This window comes from Hetaerina americana, unplaced genomic scaffold (assembly GCF_022747635.1).
Source record: "Hetaerina americana unplaced genomic scaffold, ioHetAmer1.1.p SCAF_44, whole genome shotgun sequence".
In the NCBI taxonomy this organism is placed as follows: domain Eukaryota; kingdom Metazoa; phylum Arthropoda; class Insecta; order Odonata; family Calopterygidae; genus Hetaerina; species Hetaerina americana.
In genome coordinates, this window is record NW_027287030.1 from 1,589,507 (window position 1) to 1,610,593 (window position 21,087).

The window sequence follows — 21,087 nt, forward strand, 5'->3', positions numbered from 1 at the left end:
TAATGGCGGATTTTATAGTTCGCTTTACAGTCTGTCTTAGGAAGCTTGACCTTAAAAAAACCTTTGACTTTCGAATGACCACTGGATTCACATACTCGTATAATCCACACTTGGGCGAGGAGACTGTATCCTCTGTCGTCATCGCGGTTTCGACATTGGTCCTAGATGGACGATTGTCGGAGCTCTAGCGCGTCAATATTATGATGGCCATAATTTTTCCCGCGACAAATCGCATTTAAACTCATGCAACACAATCACCGGACAGCTTACAACGCCGTTTAATGCTTCTTCTCCATTTGGATAATTCACGCAATAAGAGGGAGAGAAATGTGGGCTTTTATAGAATACTTGTCACGCGAAGCTAATGCTTCACAAGACGCACAACGAGGTTAGACCTTTGGTTGTATTGCGTTTTTACTAAACGCGCCTAAGGAATATCTTACTCGTATAATCGGAAATGATTAATTATTTGCTTATTTTTCCTCTTCTTTCCAGATGAGGATGATGCTTGTGGAATGGCAAGTATTTCCAAGAAAGCCGCGAACCCATTAAGAGAGAAATTATTTTGAACAAAGCTACAGAATCAAGGTTAGCAATGAAAGAGGTCAGCTCAAAAATCTGGCTCTACGTGAATGAGAATCTGGTATTCACGAGAATTTCCCGGTGCCATTTCGTGGACGACACCTTCCTAAAATCGTCGTCATCTATTGATTCAAAAGGGCCGAAGTGCCAAAAAGGAAAGGGACAACAGAACGCAATAAATATTGTGGAAAGCATCAGGACATTGTCATGGCCCATTAGGTGGAAAGTTCCCGCAAATATTCACAGGCATGAGGACCCTGACTCGCTTCGCCTCTTCTATATCAACCTTAATTATTCCTCACCATCTTTCATTCTCACTCACGTGGGTTACCGTCCTTCCTGACCTGCCCACCAACGAGGAAAATGGGATAGCAGGAATGGCAAGGGGGGGGGGAACAATAGGACGTTCGGCGAGTTGTTTTCGTGCGCCAGAGGGTGATGGAATCATCGCGACACACCTCACACCCACTTGTTCTGGGAACACCAAGCGAATAAAAAAAATGCCGCCATTAAATATACATGTGTGCATAATAAAAGGTGGTGTACCCTTCGGGTTGCCCCAAACATCAGAACGCGATTTCGATTATTGCCCGGAATTTTCTGTCAAGTGAAAAATACATCCGTATATGTTCCAAGAAATGTTATCAATGTGGCGTTTTAGGGGGGAAAGTGGTGGTGACACCGAAGTATTCAAACTCGTATTTTTTTTATTCCAACGTCATGTCTGTGACCATAATTTCGTGAACAGTATTACGCGAATGTATGTAAATATACAAAGCTATCAGGGGGTGAAGGAAATAACATATTAGAAAAGAAAGGAGGTCTGCCGATATACATGAGCAAATAAATAAATAAATATAACACACGCACGTTATGTGTGTGTATATATATATATATGTATATGTATATAATGTGCGTGTGTGTTATATTTATATATTTGCTCATATATTACCCATTCATATCGGCAGACCTTTCTTTTCTAATACGTTATATATATATATATATATATATATATATATATATATATATATATATATATATATATACACACACACATACATATATATACACGGTGGACGACATAAAGGTGTTCACCAGTGTTCGACGCATATAATTTACAAACGTTAAAAACAGTCACTCAACCCCACAATTTATTAACCGAATCAAGTACTTTTGAGTAAAACCTATTTAAAAAATTAATTGTAGAATGGTTTCATTCACTCGAAAAGTACCAAAGGAAAATTACGTCTCCATTTCCCTGAAAGATAATTCTGTATATAGCCACACTTCACTCCTGTACGAACAAAATCAGCGAAGAGGAAGTAATGAAAACCACCCCGTATGACGTGCTATTCAGCATAAAATATAAATGTCTGCCGGAAACATAAATTTTGCGATCGCCCTTCCTAGAATTCACCCGACTTCCGAGGATTTCTATCCAACTCCTCGATTGGGTGACGAAACACTATTTCAAAACTTTTACTTAATTCGAACGTCACTCGCATTCGCATCAAAATTACTGGAAAAAATATCATTATTCCTATTTTGAGTGATGAAAAGAGGCGAGAGATGCGACCAAGGATGCGAAGCCTTGGAAAAAACAGGATTGTTCTTTAGGGAAAACCGAAGAATGCGAAGTAGGTTTGTGAGGGCGGAAAACGGGTTTCCGTGGACTGAGGAGGGTGGGAGAACTTTTGGGGAGTTAGGGGTGGAGACTGTGACCTTCAAGCGGTAGGGAGTGATAAAGGTATGCATTCATTTATATCTGCTTGTTTGAATTTCGTTACCACGTTGAATCGCGTACTGTAAAAACCGCCCGGAAGGGGTGGAAAGGAAGTCCTTCGTCAAAAGGATGCCATTATATTAGTGATAAATTTTACACGGATAAAAGAATAACTTAAGAACCTTTAGAGACCAGCCGTGGTTTCGTGATGGCGAGCGTTACTACACTTCGAGTTCGGCGAGTTTCTAGGGCAGTGTTATATTTTTGTGTACATTCATGTCATACATACATATTTATTTAACTTTTTACTATTAACCCTTTATCAATCCGCACACTCTTAACTCACAATTACAATGTTTTGCATAAAAATTATTAATAACGCATGAATAAGATCAGCACGTTATAAATTAACAGGCGAGCACATTCCTCCTTATCGGGGATCATGGTTTATAAACACTACTTCTTCCGCGTGGTCTTAACGTATTATAAAATTATCATCGAACAATTTTTAGTTGAGCAAGAAGAAATTTTAAACATAAATAACCTTCTTACATTGAAATAATATTTCAATTTTAATTTAGAAACAAATGGTAAGTTTTAACTGTTATCAATCGTAACTGCAAATATCCGATTTCTCATCGCGTATTGAAAAAAGCATAAAAACGTCAACACCATTTGTTTCTATCAAGAATTTTATCTTAAAGCGAACTGGAAGTATTTACAATTTTAGTTGATTTTTGACATAAGTAATAGAGCTTATACAATATAGTTTAAATTTTAAATTACCAGCTTGAGCGAATTTATACAGAATTTTCATCATGAGAAATAAAGGTTAAATTTCAAAGACAGATATGAGGCCGAGACTTCAAGAAAATATATTATGATGCTAGGAAAGTTACGTGAAAGTCCGCTAAACTGTAGTATCTTCAGGACAAAAGATCAGACCTAAGAGCCACCTTACGTCCTGAAAGGTAACGAAACTAGTTGAATAATAATATAATATACTTTCAATGGAACGCTATGTTTATAATGTGTTAATTTCCTACAATCATAATGGAATTAAATATTTCGAAATGCTATGGGTATTATTTACTTGTAAAGAGGGGAGTCCAGAAAGTAACTTACGTTTCGACCTAGCGTGGCAGTGGACAGGGCTAGAACCAGCATCTTGGTGTCTAAACGTCCCTACACTAAGTACGCATCATGCTTTTGTAGTGTGGACACTGTGGTTATTCTACTTTGGTCACTACGAACTATTAAAATGTGTTATGAAATAGAAAATCCCACGAGTTTTGAAATGCGATCTGTGATTAGGTTTTTACTGGCAAAAAAAGCCAATAGCCAATTAATCCTCATAATCAACTTAGTGAAGTGTATGGAGACGGAATAATGAGTATGAAGTTAACTAGGTTTCCACTGCCCCTTAGAAAGGGCTTTTTTTAGAATAGTGAAGATTGACTGATTTGTTTTAACCTAACATAGGTTAGCCCTAGCCCTAACCTAGGTTCTGTATGCTGGCGAAACTGTGGCAAAATCGATCCCGTAAAGTGCTGCAACCCCTAAGTAGGATATGATGCAGAGACTTCTAGAAGGACGCGTATTTAATTATAATGGAAAAAATTAACTCTCAACTTCACATACGTTTTACATTTTTAAAGAACCTCCAGAATATAGGGTCACTAACATTTGAAAAAGACATAATCACCTTCAAAAGACGAACATTATCATGGGGAAAACATTTATACACTGAAGTTCAAATATTTATTCCCAGGATTAGTTTGAAGGTTCCTCCCCCCACCCCTCCCCGTAAAAATATTCACTTCAATCCGAATTATTATTACAACACCAGTAAGAGTTTAATGAAGATGAAAGCGCTTTTAATAAACTTCCAGATACAAAGAGCTTAAGTAGATTGACTAAGCTGGAGAAAAGGTTAAACGGCTTAAGCTTTGCTATCAAAGGAACACGATCTGGCATTGAAACGTGATTATGAAGAGGTGATTAAATATTTCGCTACCTACAGGGTGAGGAAATGGATGTCGTAATAAAAAATTAAAAACTTTTCTTAATACCTTCAGATATCGGAGTGCAATTTAAAAAAATAATATACTGTGATATGTTGTGCGTCTTATATATGATTTAAATATTATATTTTATTGGTCGGTGGAAGTGAGTCACTTTCCTTAGGGAGGTGGGGGGCCTGTCACAGCCCCCTCGGTTTATGATACCTGGTTTATTATTCCTAATTTTTTCCCGATATGTGTGCGTGGAGACTTTCACACACCTCTAGTAAATGCGTTCTCTATAGGCTTCAACGAAGTGAGACCGTTGGATGTGAATTGGATCATGTTTATAAAAATATTAATTTAAATTTGATGATGTACCATATTTCAAATATGCGTATAGGGAACGCAAAGTCGTATAAGACTGACATTTTTTAAATTACCCACAAGTTCTTTCTGCCTTGTTTGTTTAACCAAAGCCGTATTACATTTCACTGCGCAAATTTCGGATGTCATTATCAGCGATGTCAAAACTCCAATTTCGCAATAATAATTTGCGAGTGTTAAGTGTACGTTAAATTACTTCAACATTTTGTCAATACCCTTGGTCAGGGTGTTGGTGTAACAGAAATGCTATATAAATTTCTTTTAACGTGTGGATTGATTGTGACAGCCCCTTTTTTATATTTTTTTACAGCTTCGTATTATTTCTTTATCATAGTGTTAAATGTCTCGACGCCTAAGTACATATCGTAATAAAATTAAAAACATCGCGCATACTCAAACACATTGATTAATCATTCAAAAGCGACTGAAATCTCCTTCAATAAACCCATGATTTGAGTCCAATGCCTTTAATAACACCTAGAGGTACATTTTAGTTTAAAATATATCACAATTAACCCTCTTGGTACAGTTAGGTAACCTGTTTTTAACTTTTTTATTGCCCGCGCATTTATAAGTCCTAGGTCTTGGGCAACAGACGGTAATAAACCTACAACAATTTTTCCTGTTGGAGTTAAATGAAAGTTAGACATCAGCACACTGTCATTCAAATTAGCTTTCACATCACATACGTTGTCGTAAATGCATTGGCTGCACAGTCATAACTTCATCGGTGACATAAAAGTGACCTCTTAAGTGATACATTACACATAACACGGACGACATTTATGTAGTAAGGATACTATGCGTAGGTTGATTGCTATTGGCTTGATTCTCAGCGGTTGGAATGATAAATTTGCGTTGAAGACACTCGCACTTTAAAAGCACAAAGATTACCTTTCCGTGTTCATAGTGAAACACAACGTTAGAAAAACTTTCTTCTTGAAAACCTTTGCTAATGCGTATCAGATTTTTCGTCCACATTACATTATTTTAATTATTAATACCTCAACAACATTACATCATTTCTCATCCCAAATGAGTTGAAGAAATCCCTAATTGCAAGACGACACGGACCTTCGAAGGAACATGTCGACGGTTTTTCATTCATTTAGTATTAATGCGAAAATAGCCCAGTTTCCGTCTTTCACATCGAACTATTAAAAAAAACATACAAGTAACACATTCCAAAGAAACTGCGGGAGATGCCGCAACAGTAACTTTTAACGGAGTCATCCGCTAATGTGCATTTCAATGCAACAATTTCAGAGTGTAAAAATCGCGGCAGAGTGTAAAAATCGGCGAATGATTTTTACACTCTGAAATTGTTGCATTGAGATACAAGTAACACAGTAATCAATATTTCCAAACCCGAAGGCCGGTTTGGTAAGTGATGGTAGAGTCCACGGCGTTTGAAATTCACACATCAGGATAGGGGGGGCGGTTCCTTTCCCTGTGCCGGTTATGGTTTCCCAGGAAGACCTGGTAGCCGAAAAATCACACTCTACAGGTGCCCTGAGTGACTTGCTCGGGAATCGAACCCGGGGCCTCCGGTCAGTAGTCCAACGCTCTACCCCCTGGACTACCGCGACCCACACATCGAACTATAAATATGAAATAATAACAACGAAAACCACAAATATCCACCTCTACGTAAGGGAAAATTCATCTAGGCGAGAATCGAACCCGCGTCCTCTGGGTTGTCGGGCGAGTACGCCAGCCCGCCGTTGCCTCAATAGAGGTAATGGCATGTCGAAGTTCAAAAGACAAAATTGGGACGCCATTCAGAAATCTTAAGACGATCTTCATTGGTATTTAATGGCATCCTCCGAACTCCATCTCTCACCCTACTTCTTATAGATTATGGTTTCGATTTACTATCACAGTGATTCCTTCGTTTCTCCACTTTGTCCGAAGATGCAGAAACCCAAGGCTAGTCCAAAGTTTCCCTAGTAATTTGTAGTTTTCCCACTCTGAACAAGGTTATAAAACTTCCTAGGAAATTCTTCATTAACGGGCATATAAAGTCAAAGTCACTTCCAGTCGGTCGAAGAGAAATACAAAGTTTTTAACTAATTGGCGTTGGAAATGGGACTTCGATTGGCCGTATGACATGGGAAGATGAAATAAACGAAGAAATCAACAAACACAAAACCTCTCACCAGCACTATTCGACATATACTTCGACAATGTGATAAATAAACTCAGGGGATGACTGTCTATGAAATGAGGGTGATTAGGAAGGCTCAATTTCCCAGACGACATCGTAGTTAAAGCGTAGAATCGAAAAGAACTGCAGGAATCTTTGAACACACGGATCGTTTCCTTAAAGGCAAAAATGAGTGCACTTAAAATCATGAGGTAGAAAAACGAAATCTTCGCGTTCGGAAGAGGGAAGCTGAAGTCAGATACGATTCGAGGATGAACATTAGAATAATTTGACTCTTTCACTTATTACAAAGAAGCCCGTCGAAGATCGCTCGTATGATGGATCAAACTAAGAAGACTTATGTCTAAAACACAGCAGGATTCTGTTATCAAAGAAGGCACGCTCGAGTACAAGGAAGATGTGCGAGGGAACATTCCTTTTGGATGAGGGCACTCTATGGGCGGGAGATATCGTTGGCAGAATCACAGGAGAGACGGGAAAATTAGAAACCTTGGTTATGAGGCGGATGCTAAAAGATCAAATGGGCAGATTAATTAAGAAACGAGAAATTGCACAGAGGGATTGCAAAAAAAGACCCATTGAGAGACTTGATGCGGAAACGAGAGGCGAATCGATTAAGTACACAAAATGGATATTACGTAACTTAAAACATGAGAAAAAAAATTAAAATCTTATACGAAAGAGAATGCGATACAAATAAAGAGGGGCATAAAAACAATAAGCAAAATAAATGAAGTAGTATACTAAAGAGTGGATGGTTATGCTATTCCAATCTTCGGATTGAACTGACCTCGGAAAGATAAATAGAGAGGAAGTAAAAACGATTGTCCCCGCAAGAAATTGTAATATGTTTCGAGAGTTAAATTCAAGTACATTGTTCAGGACAGGAAATTACCCATTACGATTTATTAGCAAATGACTCTCTACGACACCCATGTAATTACTTGAAAATACGTCACGTTATTTCATGTTTCTCAAACGTATTTTATACATTTGTTTGTTAATAAATGAATATTAATATTGCCTTTGAAACGTATTTCTTTTGTAAATTACGTTTTAGGATAAGATGACCGGAAAATATAAATAAAATTATTTTGAAAGACTTTTCCTTACGCATACTCAAGTCCACATATGAAGGCCTGCGGAATACTTATTCCTCCATAACATTACTGTCAACTATCCCCGATGTAAATCCGCGACTACATTCGATGGACCCCTTTGTTCACAAGATATTAATGGATTTTTGGGTGGTCATTCGTACAGATAGCGCTAATTATTTAACAATTTCGTCACTTGCGATTCAGGTTCCCTTCCGGCCCAAAGAATCACTAATGACGAGAATGTAAAAATTACGCGAACATTGCCGTAAGAGTTATTTTAGAAAATGCTTATGGAAATAATATTCCCAAAAACGCTAATTTCCTATTGGTTTCATAAGCGCTAATTTTAATTCGGTTTCGTCAAGGATTTAGAATGAATTCACTCGGGCAAAGGAGAAAATGAATACTCTCCATTGAATGATTTTTTCGCCTTTTTTTTAAATTTAGGAATCAATGAGGAACTCTTCAACACGATTTGCTACCCTTTTGAAGTCATTACTGAGAGGGTCAGGTGATGAACGTTGTTTCCACAGATTGCCGCTCTTCACGTGAAATTGCAACCGTGGTATTGCACGCCACTCAGTCGTTCACATGACGTTAATTGACTAAATGCGCCTATTGCGCAGGCAGCAGTTCAGAAAATTATCGGAGGATTCCCCCTCGAAACCAGACGTGGAAATGAAAGAATCCTCCGGGAGCAGCGTGCAAGGAAATTACTGACGGAAGTTTTCCCTAAGGCTGCTCCTGAATCCAGATAATTCGCGAGGGATTTTAACACTAGAACATTGGGAATGGTTTTTAACGTTAGATTAATAGAATTGATAAGAACGCTTATGGCATTTTTTCTTCAGAGGATCCCATGATCGATCTACGAGCTTAAATCGTCCTGGGGAGCTCAAAAAACTACAGCCATACAAATAAATTTTATTGTTATAAGTGTGGAAATAATGAAATGATTTTTTTCCGATTTCAGTTTACTGAGAGTCGTATTCACAGCAGACAAAAAATGCCGAGGCAAATGGATTTGTATTTCCAAAATCAGTGAACTCTCCATGAAAATATTTGTCCTTAGTTTTTTAGAACTAATTTGTGTTTCATTATGGGCATGACATTTATATCTATTTCCGTGTCTAAAAAATGTAATTTTTTGTTTCAACTCGCTAAGGATTATACATATTTTTTATCAGATAGAGAAGATCCTTGAGGAGTGGCGTTGAGCGACCTATTTTTGTCAAAGGATGGAATATCAAGTTCAGAATCCTTCGTGCACCCCTGTACTTTGTTCATAAGAACCACAAAAGCAGTAATTAATTAAATTTCAAAGGTTTAAAGACCAGTACTTTGTCTCGGGGGAAAACCTACACCAGCTAACTTGCAGAGCCACGAGTTTGAGTGTATGAGTGTAATTTTTAGGCCATTGGTAAACAACTTAAGCTCATGGGCATGCCATTGGTCACGCGGAGGTTGTAAACGGCAAAGGAAAAAACTTCGCGAGTCCCCGAGCAACTCGCGGAGTAGTTCACGAAATAGATTTCTTCAGAAATTGCAGATGTTTGTATCGCACAATTAACTTGGTGTGAAATGCGATACATTTAAAACGAAATGTCCATGAAATGGGAATAATTTAGAAAAAACGGAGCGGGAATTAAGAATGAACAGGTTTGTAATTGGAAATTCGTCCTCGAACACGGCCAACGTGCGTTTTCGTGAATGAAACTGATGTGATGCATGCAATTATCGAAATTGCAGCACCGAAATCACGGCCGACTTGGACGTTACCAATTTTAAATTATATCATGATTCTCTCGATTTATTTGCACCATTCACGCTTCGAGTATACGGCAGCAAGGCCAAATATTATACGATTTTGAAGAAGATAAATAAAAAAGGAAGCAGGAAAGATGGACGCAGAGCGTTTTGATTTGACAACGGGACATCGAAGACTGTGACAGAGGGGAGAATGCTTCGCAAACGGTGAAGGGGCAGGAATAGGATAGGACTATTGAATGGAATGAAGGGAGGAAGAAAGAAGCTTGTTGTAGATTAATACGTTGGGTTGTGTTTTGTTAGGAGAGTCAAGTAAATATAGGGTTGTAGATTTGTATAAGCTGCGTTGATCAAAAACTTACATTAACCGGTAGAATTCCAATAACAATAATAGTTGGTGTATGATGCTGATGAGAATCGATCTAACTCTAACGCACCAGTCAAATTCAGTTCGGAAAATTTTTCATCATCTAGTGTGAGCTACTTGAGAGGCATAAGTCTTGTTAAGGGTGACAAGGCGACCCTCTTCTCCTTTGACGTGAGCCTGGCATGACCTTGAATATCATTAAGATATGACACTGCAGGTCATCTCACCTTGACTGACCGCCTTCCCCCGTGGGCCCTGCACGCAGTGGCCGGTCGACAGCCAACCACGCCACTCACGGCATCTCAACCCCTTACGACGCCCCGAGGGCGCATGACGGCCTTTCGCAGCGACACGCAACGTCCCAGGTTTTTCCCCAAAGGAAAGATTCCTCCAATTTGAATAACAACTTTGCGACGCACCGACAACAATTTTTACCGACGAACAAGTACCCATTAATTAATTTCCTCCCGAGTGATGCGAAAGTGAAAAGTTATTTTTTGTGAATCATGCCAACGATATCATTCAAATCGGTCCAACTTCATTCTCAGTTTTTCACAGGGCCTACACGCACAGTGACTCTACCAAACTAGAAATGATTTTAAAGATATATTGCCGGTTTTGGCTGTTTTGTTAAATAAAATAATAATGGACATCGTACCCTTCGGAAATTCACAATTGCCATATCACATTCTCGATTCGCATGCCAAATTCCAGACTGGTTCAAACTATTTGGCCCATTTTTCGTATTTATTCGTGAATATTTGAAGAAACTAACGAGTTTACGACCAAATGGCCACCACCACCTGATTAAATTCCCGAATTAACTGCGTGAATGCCTACGTACTCACCAGCGTTAAAAAATATAAACAGAATACGGATTAAGACAAACATTTCTACATTTTCTTAAATATCAAGAAATACCCACTCTTTGGAAAGAACTCTAAAAAAAATAGAGAGTTCCCGTCGATCAGAATTTGCTGTTACCATGCTATGCTGCCGAATATCAACTAAAATTGCCTTCGCGATGATACGTGAGTCACCAGTTTCTCAGAGCGACGCTTCAAAATCATTCGGTCACTAGCTCACAATGGAATTCACCCTGAAGATGTTTCCCTTTTCCCAGGCGGACCATACGAGCTGCAGGCATTTGAACATTTATTTAAAAGTTAAAATTTTTAACTTAAGCGACGTTAAACGTTGGAAAAAAACTCTCCCTACTAAACATCGTCTACATCTTACCCTGCAATCCGTCACGAGGGCGTGTGGCAGAGGTTGCTAGGTCACCAGTCATTAAAGTAATTATCGATTCATGTACCGCAAATTGTTTCCCACTGCTGCGGTCTCGCATTGCGTGAGAGAGAAAATGGATTCTTTAAGGCGATCGGTTCTGCAGCCAATGACCCTTGACTCATCGTTGTGTTGTCTGGTCTACCATTGTAATGCTGCGCTAGAATTATTCCTTACGGGTGAGCATTAATTTCGAATGATTTTCTAAACGTTTCAGTCGCGCCCGTTGACCTTCGTGTTTTCAATGCCTTCCTACCAAGGCCTTACAATAACAATTTGACGCTTTCTGTTCGTCCACAACGATCCTTCAGGAAACGGGTAGCTCTTCCTGATAAATATCATAAATAAGTCCTCCGAAAGGACCCAAACAATCGACCCTTATTCAAGGTGAGATCTAACCAATGCGAAACGCTCTTCGTGACTTTTTATTCGTATTTATTTCTCCAACGTTCGTTTGATATGAGCCCTCGTTTCCATAATGCTTCTCCGTAGATGTTCCTAACCCGTTTTCCCCATGCTGGGTCCGATGATTCTCAAGTAGGAAGTAGCTGTAGGAAATGAAACTGCCTCGCAGTTCTCTTTTTCTTCAGCGGCCCCACACCTTCCAGCCAGCGAGGCTTTTTCGAGCGAAAACTATATCTTGTTGAAGCTTTACTATGTCCTTCGCCAGACCGTGACGGAGCGTGACGATACATTGGCGCGTGGGGCGTGACGTCATCAACAATCTCGCATCATTTCCGCAGCGACGAAAAACCGGACTGTTTGGGTTCCTCCAAACCGAAAGGAAAAGGTATCGAGAGGAAAATCACTTGACCATGAACTTGAAAGAAGTTCGATCTACGATCGCAGAGCCGTGACCACGGAGTCGGAAAAGGTAAGAAAAGAGTGCGAATCCAACGCTCGGCGAGAGAGAAAGCGGCGCACCAACACAAATCACGTGACTGTGACACACCAATGTCAATGCCACGAGAGGCATCGGTGTGTTTTGCGGCACGAAAACAGCTTCCGTACAGAAATGATTCTATCTCACAATCACGATCACCGGTTAATTGAGTCTTCGCGATGAGCACTGACAGATTCCCAAAGAAAAAATTGCTGACACTAGGCTAGTATAATAAGAACAATGTAATAAATACGTTTTACGACACTCTTAGCAGTTACTTTATTTTTTTATGTTTAGTACATCGACCGCTTTGGCGTCGGTACCTGCCGGGTACGTCTGAAAAAATCTGAAATAGTGTCTATCCCTCCGTTCGCAAAAACTCATGACTACTGAAGCAATCAGGGTGCCTTAGAGTCAAATAAGTAAACTATCAGATCCTAGTCATTTGCCAGTGTAGCAAATGTCTGTACTACCAATTGCCGTGTGTTACGTGACATTAGATGTTTGCCGACAACAGTGTTTGTGCTGCCTCCACCTTTATGGCCCTCGCCTTGATCAGGAGCGATACAACAATTAACAACAATCTATCTTTATTGGCTAACGCAATTGAAAAGCGTTAGTCGTTGTTGGAACTAAGCCGATCGTTCTCTAATGGTATCCGCAGGGAATCAAAGATAAGCTAAAATACGATTATGAATAATGAGTAGCCATCGAATGTACCTAAATGCTCATTTCATAAGTCAGGATGGATGTGGAATATGATCCCATGCTTGCGACAACAACAATGAATGTTTAATGTCACACCAAGTCAATGAAAGTGTTCGCGCTGGAGAGTTATATTTTGTTTTCCATCTTTTTTATCCGACCTTCACCGGGTTTGAGAATTTCAACACCCGTCACATCGCGTACTTACGCAAAACACGGAGAGCGGAGCGACAGTAGAAAAAGAGAAATGATTAATATTAAGGTTTACAAGATAATTTCGAGAAAGGAAACAGTCGCTGATCACTTTTGTGCCGGTAGGTACCTAAATCGATTATATATAAGCACTCACGAGAGCAATATAACGGCTAAATAGAACAAAAAATAAAACAGGTAACACCCTGGACCATTTCTCACGAGCTTCAAGTGTCGCTTAAACCGTTCCCAAATTTGTCAAAGTGATACCACTTTGACAAATTTGGGAACGGTTTAAGCGACACTTGAAACTCGTGAGAAATGGTCCATGGTCCAGGTTGACGCAGTGGGTTGGCTGAGCGACACACATCTCGTGATCATGCTTGAGTTATTGCTGCAGCTGACTCCGGAGTCTCGGGAGAGAGTGAAATCAAGAGTGTGCGATGAATGCTGCTGGGAGGAGATACGTAATGACGCTCCCACCGGGCGATCCGGAATATCAAGGTGTCCAAGGCAACCAGGAAAGCGAGAGGGAGGAGACTGAGGGTATTGGGGGAGGAAGGGACGCCAAGGAGGTAAGGTTGTTCCATGAAGAATTAAAATCCAAACATTTCGAAGGGGGAGTTATCTCCGCCTTCCTAGAAATATCACGGCAATGGCCTCGGCAGCAAAGAATGACTTCCAATCGAAGATTTTCTAACACCAATGCTTCGCGTGCTTCTAACAGTTGACACTCACGAAGGTTTCCAGAATATCGAGCATATTTCCCTGTTTCTTCTCTAAATAATTTGAAAATTTTAAAAAAGTACAGGAGAGACTATTGTTTTCCAATCTTAATTTATTTCCTAATGCCAATGACAAGGAGTTCCAGCCCCAATAAAATATCCAGGCGATTAAAATGCAAATAAACACTACAACTACAGGTACGTAAAATTAATTCTGGTTATGTTAACATAAAATTTGCAGTCTTCAACTACATTTCGTTCGTATAAATATCGGATACAACACCAGACGGATTCCCGATACAATTGAAAAATTCAATGAAGCATTCAGAATTCAACGCAATTCCTGGATACAATTATTAAATTAATAATTTCGAGTTAAAAAAATTGGCTTTCCATCATTCTTTCATCGCCGTTTCTCCTGAAAATGGGGAACACTCGAAACGAACGCTATCTCATTAGGGATAGCGATAAGGGTAATTTCTAGGAAATAATCCATCACCATCACAGAAATGTCCAAGAAAATTGCTTGAACTTTAAGAACTGTCACGACCAAAAAAGGACATGTTAAGTTTTTTAACAATCATGAGATTGTAGCCGACCTTAGCCTTTTTTTTAAATTTACAATCCACCCAAGAGAGTTAAGATTCCATTCTCGATAAGTAGCAGCTGTTAAGAAGAATTCAAGCTTCGTTCGCGTACTCGAAAATATTGCAGCCACCTATCGTTTAGTAAATATGTTCCGAGCCTAAGCAACCCAAGCCAATTTAATCTTGCCTGTCCATTTTTCAAATTTATATTCGCCCTCATCTAAATAGAAACTCGCCGTTTTTCATATTAGTCTTAAGGATTAAATTTTAAATGATCCACAAACCTTCCCAAAGTATCCCATTACGTACTACCTCAAACATATCCTATCAGTATTGGTAGATATGTTGAAAATAAAAAGGAGACGTTTGAGGCGTGATATGGTGGAATATCATGATTAATTAAAAATTGGCAATTTTCCACAAAATAAAATTTAATACGATATGCAACAAGCTCATCAATAGGTCCTCCAGATGATGATGTAGTTACATCACCTGATGATAATGTAGTTACATTGAAACCAGTCGAACTAAATTTTATTTTGTGGAAAATTGGCAAATTTTATTTTAAAATGGTAGATGTGATTTAACTGTCCCAAATTCTTTCACTTCAGAGTCGCATCCTTAAGGACAATCCAAAACATCGAATATATATATACAAAGAAAACGATAACTCCGTACTAAAATGCTACATCCGCAATTCTTTTTAATATTTTTATAAATAAATTGAGTGTATTCAAAAAATAAAACACTCATAGAAGCGACTTATACATTACCACTAATAAAAAAATTGAATAAATCGAATTTTACTAGCTCTGTCAGGCGCGTGGGAACAAGTTTACTGCCACATCTAACTACCGATACGAAAAACAAAGTTTCTTGAGGTCGAAGATCTGTGGGGACGAGGAAATGGAAAGGAAATTGGTGAACTATAAAATGTATTCAATTTGATATTGAAAATGCTAAGGCTAGTTTATGGCAGTAAACTGAAGTAAAAAGTATTTAACTATCATTTACACCCTCGCGACCACTCGAGAGGACATTTCGCGAGACTGCGGTTTTCCGTTTTTTTCCTACGATGGATGGACGGTTTCCGGTGACTTACAAAAGCAATAGGTGGGCATCAATGGGGTGGGGGATTGGTGGGCGGCCATGACCACGACACTCCGGGTGTCGACGATCGAATTCCACTCTTCCTCACGACGCGCCAACTCAAGTAAATCAAATACGAGCATACGAAAATCATTCAAGTAATGACTGATGCTAAGGCGACGATGCCTCGACTTTCCCATCAGCATTATATAAATCGTGGGTTTCCCCCATTCGCTTATTTTTTGGGATTTTTTCCTTTTTCATCCAGGGGAGGAGGAGCGGGGGAGGCGGAGAGTAACCTGACGACACGTGCGAACCGCGAGATAATGACAGAGATCAGAGTGGAAGGGCGTGGCTTCCGAGGTAGGGACGCCGCCATTTTTTCTATTCACCGGCCTCGACCACCTCCTCCTCCCGAGAAGGTTAAGACGCGGTGCGCGGGGGTTTTCCTCCGACGAGCAAGAGGTGTGGGGAGGATGAATTCTCATTGGTCGGCTGCTTCCTCACTCGCAGGGATCCGACTCGAATATAAAGAGGAGACACGATCCCAGATTGAGAACAGTGTTTACCAGATACTGATCAACTGCACAGAGGAACTTCGACATGTTCGGATTCAAGGTATGTTGTGGTGTGGCTATTTCACCTCTATGTTGGGTACAAGGTTGTTAATATGACATGGGAAAGGTTCGCTACGAGCGGAGACAGTGGGTCACGATTGCGACAAGGGCCTCATTCAGATAGGGATGTCGCGGTGTCACTACTGTGTAGTCGAAGGGCGAGAGGATAAGGTTGGCGCTGGTGCAAACTCTGCATTCTTCCCTCGTTCAAGCCAAGTCGTTTACGCTAATTTAAATCTTTTTGTATTAAAATCTTTTGCAATTGCACATGAATTCCTAAAGCACCACTAGATGAGATTGAAAGGAACTCTTCAGCGCTACATTTATCATTTTTGATCCTTCAAAAGCCGTCATCTGTTCTCTGTCACCGTAATATGTTCGCAAAATAATTTACAGCTTGAAAGTTAAATTCAATTCATCCGGATTACCCCGAATTAGGCGTGTAGCTTCTTTTCCAAGGATGTTCCTGTCAATGTGCTTCTCCTATAATGGTTTAATGCAAAATATATGGATTGCAATTATTTGTTTTAACCCCCCCAGCGTAAAGTGAGTTTTCACATTCCGAAAACAGCCACTATGGTTAACGAGCCGTCTTGTATTATTCACAAGCACTATCGAGATTCTTATAACATAGAAAATCGCTCGCATTTCCAAAAGAGTATAAACCTACGGAGAGACTAATTATCGTAAAAACGAAAGGCGAGGAGATTCTACACGAGAATTGATGAATGAGAAACTAAGCATATTAGTCGGACATGAGAGCTTTAAGTAGAAGTGTTTTCGCAGTGGGTAACCTGAAAATTCGTGTCAACGAAGTTCTCTATTTTCAGTGGGGCCGGAAGCATGAATTTAATAATACAAGATAATGAAGGTAGTGCAATTCCGAAAATGTTTAGTCAACAGAAAAGGGGCAGGAAACGTCAGGGTAATCGAATGCTTCATAGCACCCGACACACAGAGTGAATTGGTGGTGCAAATGAAGTAAATTAAACACCAAAAAGAAGTGTTCTACGTTGGGTCCCGTTGAGAGAATTAACAGTCGACTTATCAAACATATCCGATGGAAGATTAAATGATTTAGGTGGAAGTGGTGGAAGGAGAGGATTATGGGGGAAGGCCATTGAAAGTAAGATTGAGTGGAGTTGTAGCAATTGTAGCACTTTTAGTATCGATTCGAGCGAAAGTATACAGCACAGTAAAAACATGTAATTTTTAACATCCATTTCCCAATTTGGTTGTACTGCGTTCCTCCAACAATTATCCCCATATACTATGGTCGATTAAAAGGTGCCATTGGCTGTCTCATGTGCGACGCTGAAGTGGAAGTCTTAAAAAAAACATTTAATAGGTCTATGAAACATATGAGAATGTACGAACCAATTTATGGATTAAGACAGAGGCGAAAGAAGTACGAAAAAGATTCGTGTGGAAGATACAAGTAAAAAAAAGTCGCGAGTTTCCTAAAATCAGGTTCACTTTGACAAAGCTTTCCCCAAAAAAGGAACCGTGAGACGGCTATGCATGTAACTAGATAACCACATAAATGTCTTCCAACTAATTTGATATATCTTAAAATGCTCCTCTCTCTCTCTTCCCTTCAAGGGACTGATGGTGTTGCTGCTGGTGGCAGCCGCCGTGATTATGGTGGTGAACGCCGACTTGGAGACGGCAGAGCAGAGATACGGAGGTCACAGGGGAGGCTACGGCGGCGGTGGATATGGAGGATATGGCGGCCACAGGGGAGGCGGTTACGGAGGCTACAGGGGCGGCTACGGAGGCCACAGGGGAGGCGGATACGGAAGGGGTTAAGAAGGGAGACTTCAAGAGAGAGAGGAGCGGGAGGGGGGAAACAGCTTATCCCTCCCGCAACATGCTGTTCATATATAAATAAATACGATGTAAAAAAATGCAAATGCGGGAAGGTGGAGGGTTATAGGTAAAACAACATCCGACGCGCAGACTCCATCGCACTTGGCACCGCCGCCGTCGTCGTCACCGGCAAGGGAGGGCTGCTCCACCGCTGACCACCCGAGGATCGGACGCTTCGACCAGTCGTGTAACCGACCAATGAACCGGTGACGGACTCGTGAATGTTGACCATCAGTGTGGACCAATGTTATCGATGCAATAAACATATCACACACACAATAGGAGTGATTCATTTAACGCTCTCATTACCCACGAAGCTGTTTATTTTTTGTAAAGTGGAAATCCTAATCCGAGATAGATGGAAAATCTCCAATCAAAAGGGATAACGTTTTTTTTATTCTAAAATAAGAAGAAATATATTCGCGAAATGCTCCCCTCTTCTGTTTCCACGCAAACGCTCTCGTCAACGATTCAATTAAAATTTCAAACATTAAATTAATTAGACTTAACAGTTAAAATTACGAAAGAAAATTAATACTGACATCAGTTGTTGATTAGAACGATTTTTCATTAATTTAACGTAAAAAATAGATCATATCAAACTTATTTTCAATCATCTTTTATAATAATGCATACGCAAAACATCAATTTGTTTGGACCAATGGAATGCAGGTGCAGAAGAAAATAAGATAGGAGGCTGGTTGGTCGAATGTCACACAGTTGAGCATTCTTGATTGCAAGTTTGAAGCGGGATAGAGGCAGTGCTCCGGTCACATGAAACTCAATTCGCATAATTCCTGATTGCGATCTATTTAACTCAATTATCTTTAAAATTAAAAACGAGGAAATATAAAACATGAGCATATCTCGGAATCCTTAGAAATGCCTGCGAATTGAGAAAAATATGGAAATTTGATGAAAACCTCGTGTATTTCATCAAATTTTGCACATTATAACTTAAGTCTTTTGGACCGAGTTTCAGTAAAAATATCAAATTGCGAAGATTATTCCAATACAAATACATTTTGGGCAAAAATTGAGTCGTACTGTATGTTTTCCGTGTACATTTACGAAGATAATTTTTTTAATCCATACAGTCTCCACATTAGGAGAAACAATTTAAAGATGTTGCACTTATACGAACACTATCTATTTATAAGACAGAGAAAACACACTTAGGAGCAGATTTGTTAAACTGGCAATATTCTGCGCGTCACCATAAACGACCACGGACATCATAGTCGACTTTGGTATAAGGATTTAATTGAAAGGGGAAAGCAGTCGGACCGCATTGGGAAGTGAAGACTTAAAATTAACATTGTTTTTACTTTTTATATAGTTACCGGACAATGTTATTATTGATTAAAATACAAATATTTCAATACTATTTTGCAATTTATATTATATTAATAATTTATGTGTACATGAAATTTTTACCGCATTTTGTAACCATGCTGAGAAAAAACGAAATATTTCCTTAATGAGCCTTCATCTTAGTGATATTTAAGTTTGTTATTAAGTATCCAATCAATAGTAAGATAATTTACAAATGAGATTTTTCCTACAATCAGCAACGCACTTGGTAGATTATGGGCATATTTTCAACATGCGGCCCTCTTATATCGTATTATACCCTAAAACTTCCCTTAACATAATTCTAGCATTTCATATTTGAGTTTTAAAAACATTACTTATCTCGATCCAATCAAAAATAAGAGGACCATTTAAAAACACTTAAGTCGACGAATTCTCGGAAGTGACATTGTATTAGTGATTCAAGTCTATTATTACATAATCAAATTGAATTGGAAATTAGAACGCGGAAAGTACGCATTTTCCTGTGATGTTAACAGAAATGTAGTAAAAGATGTCGCCACAATCGAAAAAAGGGACTAATTTAACGCACTGTTTTCAACAGGTGAGAAATAATATCTGGCAATTTACTTCATGGAATGATTGCAAATTTAAAATCTGTGCCTGGCGCCTGATTCCAAATTAAACTTTCCGCACGCATATTAATTCACACTCACCAAATCTCCGTCTAACAAAATCCACAGGTGACGATGGGAATTGTCTTAATGAATAACGTGAAATATCAAAGCGGGGAAAGAGAAATACCATATTGCAGACTCTTCCACAGTTTATTATTGAACAACTAACGGGGAAGAGTTGACGATGCTAAGGAGCAATTAAAAAAAAGATGATCACCTTTCCCCGTACAATAAATAAAAATAGCTTGAACTGCAGATGGAAAGTAGATGTCCTTCAAGATAAACTATCACATAAAGTTCTTCCATTAAAAACTTTGTGTTCATCTCGATAAAACAAAGTATTCACTCCTTAGATAGAGGCGGCATATAACCATAAAACCAATAGCAACAGGTTAGGGATATTGGCAACTTACTCGGAACAGATAGTCGTGACTGAATAGAAGCGTTAAGTGAATAAGTGAACGCCCGTTGCACAAACAGCAACCAGAATAATCTCCAGGTTTCAATTCTGCTAGAAAATAAAATTGGGTGCCTACCTATTAGAATGGTGCAGGGTGCTAATTCATGCCTACCTGATATTATAAACCCCAAAAGAGAATTGGGACGTAGATTTCCGGGGAAGCTCATTCGTTGTTTCTCTCATTCAAATACGACTTGTGGGTATAGGCAGCTGCGCAATAGGAAAACTCCCAATGTAGTGCGTATACGAGAACCGTTTAGGAAGACTTCACAGGAAATCAGCAACAATTTCCAAAACACTTAAATATCTTCCGAACAATAAAGTACAACAATAAATAAAAGAAATTGTTGGCATAGACTCAACGAGTGGCGCTGTCGCTTCATCGTTTCACAGACTCGCTTACAGCACTGAATTGGAACGGGACAACTGACGACTCCTCCGGAGTGGGACGTTTACGGACCGGGATATCCATGGGTAGAACTAAGAGATCCCACAGAAAACTTGGAATATCTATTGGGAGAGATATTCCATTACTGCAAATGTTTTGGCAGACTTCGAAGCTTGTGTCTAAGGCGCAAAAGTCGGC

The 21,087-nt window shown here is 39.4% G+C and overlaps 1 protein-coding gene and 1 long non-coding RNA gene across 2 annotated transcripts in view; one reads left to right on the forward strand and one right to left on the reverse strand.

The window, feature by feature from the left end:
• Rpt2 (26S proteasome regulatory subunit Rpt2) overlaps positions 1 to 21,087 on the reverse strand; it is a 65,482-nt gene that overhangs the window by 17,411 nt on the left and 26,984 nt on the right. The gene's annotated exons all lie outside the window — the stretch shown is intronic.
• Positions 15,941 to 18,329, forward strand: LOC139692906 (uncharacterized). The gene is made up of 2 exons (XR_011701806.1): positions 15,941 to 16,182; positions 17,784 to 18,329. It is a non-coding gene; the product is annotated as an uncharacterized lncRNA (long non-coding RNA).